This window comes from Schistocerca gregaria, chromosome X (genome assembly GCF_023897955.1).
Source record: "Schistocerca gregaria isolate iqSchGreg1 chromosome X, iqSchGreg1.2, whole genome shotgun sequence".
In the NCBI taxonomy this organism is placed as follows: Eukaryota; Metazoa; Arthropoda; class Insecta; order Orthoptera; family Acrididae; genus Schistocerca; species Schistocerca gregaria.
In genome coordinates, this window is record NC_064931.1 from 292,236,734 (window position 1) to 292,239,851 (window position 3,118).

Below are 3,118 nucleotides of genomic sequence, written 5' to 3' on the forward strand. Positions count from 1 at the left end.
TCCCAACATTTAGATGTTCTTTTTTCCAACTGCATTCGGTAATCATTTTTTCTAGATACCGGTAACTTCTGTACATCGAACTTTTTGGGCTGATATTAGTTCTTTTTTCTAAATACTCGCCTAACTTTGAATTTAATGGTGTAAAGATAGTGGTATGAATGTAAACCAGCGCTCTTGGAAACTTTCGCTGTGAGTATCTCCATTGCTGAGTATCTGTCTACTTATACCAACGTGGTCGAGTTATTTTTTACCACAAATCGGGTTTGGTGATGCCCATGTAGTTCATCTTCCAGGAAATATTTTGGAGAATGTAGATCTTCGTACTGTATTATGCTGTCTACACAGGCTTCAGAGTCTTTCTCCGTTTGCGATGGTTCTTTTATGTGCACCACATTTTCTTATTGATTTGTGCTAACGTTCTTCGCCCATTTGTGCATAAAGTCTCCAACTAGCAATGCTGCGTTTGTCGATGGAATCTTGAAAGATCCAAGATGTGTGACTTTCCTCCGTCCATTTATATGCTAAATTCATCTGCTCCTTGTCACGACTGGCTATAAGCAGGGCACTTTAGTTTCATCCTGCTAAAAGTCTCATGACGTTATTTAATGCTGGGGAATGTATTTCACAAAACTGCAGCGGCTGTCGGTGGAGTGTTGTAGTTCTGTTCTAAGAATGCGTGAGAACCTCTCAGTTCGTACAGAACTTTGAAAGTGACAGGGGAGACCACACGGCATTCAGAGTCTTTGTTCTGCCTTAAGTGTGTCAAGGAGCCATCTGAGAGAGCTCACCGTACTCACCTGTCAATCGAGCTAAGATGAGCTTCACGGTATTCGGCACGGTTCGACTCTGTAGAAGGCTTCGGCTCTATAGAAGGCTGGGGGCGGCGGTCTCAATTGCTGGCTGGCACCTAATAATTTATGATGAGAAATCACAAGTTTTGGAATGTCTGGCCTACCCAGAGGGAGGAGGAGCCTCACGGAGCTCCCATCACATTGGTTAAGTTTCTGGAAATTCGGAAGTGTATAAATAATGCTCCGATTCGTCCATCGCCTAATGACGTCAGACGGGAATTTCTAGAGTAAACTGGCGAAGAGGTGCTCTCACTTGTCTACGACTGAAGACATTCTGTGGTGAGAATTTCTTAAACGTGGCAGTTTTCACGCTACTGGCAGAAAACAGCAACAATTTTTCTGATTGGCAATTGCGGCCGACACGGAGCAAGCAGCAGAGTCGGGAGCAACGACACGTGAATATAGACACTCTTGATTTGGATGTGGAAGATGAAAGGTCACCGGTTGGAGACAATGAGGACGCCGAGTTGAGACGGTGGATGGGATTTCACGGTGTCCGAAGCCTGACAAGCGAGATGCTGGTTCTTTTCGTGCTACTACATACGGCCGACTAACCGCCACAGCAAATCGATAAGAATATGCATCAGCACCGGTGATAGGTGAACGTTGATATCTGCAAATGGGACGTACCGTTGCCACAATACCGTTAATCCCGGTTCCAGTGATAGCTGGTTTTCATTTATTATTCAGTCATCCACTGGAGTAACCAAAACATTTGGTGGGTCGCATTCGTATTAGTGACTGAATGTGCAGCTAGGATACGGTAGTTCTCCACTCAGTCGTTACATATCTTTTTTATAATCACTTTTTCTAATAGTTACGTCACTGAGTCTTATGCTATGTCATTGCTTTTAAACCTTTCGGTCATGTGTCCTCATATAAGGACATACTAAATAACTTATTAACATATTAAAATTCGTTAAATTTTACGATTTGTGATTTTTGTCCTCATATTGTCACAAGCAGAGAGTTTATTTAAGATCAGTGTCGACATCTTCTGTAAACCTGTGATAGCACAAAAACAAACTGAATGTGCACAGTCACATGGACGGTTCCCAATAATCTTTGTACCTCCCATCAGCCGGTTAATATCTTCTGAGTTAAGGTAAAAAAAATGTATTTGTGCGTAGAAAGGTGCATTCTTGAAGGGGGAAACTAAAGGTGTCTTTCAGAACGAAAGGTAAGTCACATATTTATAACTTTCTGCATGTCTCCAAATGAGAACATTGTGATTGAACGGTTGTAATAACATAGAAATTTAGGACATTATTTGGCTGTCTTTTTAGTCATCTTACGGTGATTTCACATTGCCTCAAGTCCAAGACAGACGAAGGCTACTTACAGAAGAAGAAGTTATAGAGCTCCTTAATTCATATGAAATTGACGATCTATCCGGTGATCCTGGCGATAATTTTGAACAAGAGGGTAACGATGGAGGTGATTTTAGATGTTTTATATCATATATATTGAAAGCTGAATAGCCTAGACGCAAAGCCTGATAACTGTATGATAAGTGACACTGAGATAATCACAGAACACTCGTCCCATCCAAACGACAATGCATTGGCAACGAAAATGTCATTTTTGCGTGCGAATTTGTTACAGCGTAGCCAACCTAAAGCTCAGTAAGAAAATTAACTTTTCTATTAGTAACAGACTGAAAAATAGCTTTGAATGTCCATATTGGTAAGTCTGATGTCTGTTCACGTGCTTTGCATAAGGACATGGCAGGGTGACAGCCACGCCTATTGGGCATTTAGCGGGCTTTGCACCCGAAGAAAACATGCAGTTAGCTGCTTTTGAAAGCGTACACGATTTTCTATGGCCATTTTCGACGGTTTATAGCCGGTTTTGCAACACGAAACATATTCCGTCATGTAGGCGCTGAAAAAATCTATACGGCCTTGTGCCCACCTCAAAATCGACATAAAATGAATTTTTCAATTTCAATAAACCTCACGAACAGCGGTATACTTTCAAATATTTTATTTTATTCTGAACGCAACCACTTTCGGCAATTCCTTTTGCCGTCTTCAGGCCCCCTACGCTTTTATCCAAATAAACGAACTTATCGTATAACCCCATCAAACACTGGATATCGTGAATCGAATTGTTATGCAAATGCTTCATTTGTGTAATGTATGTATTTCGGTGAAATAAAATACTTTTACCTTTCGACTTCTACTGCATCCACTTGAAAACAATGTCCTCATTAGGGGACGCGTTGTAGTCCACCTTGGAGGGTGGGGGAGGAGGGGGGCATCTCG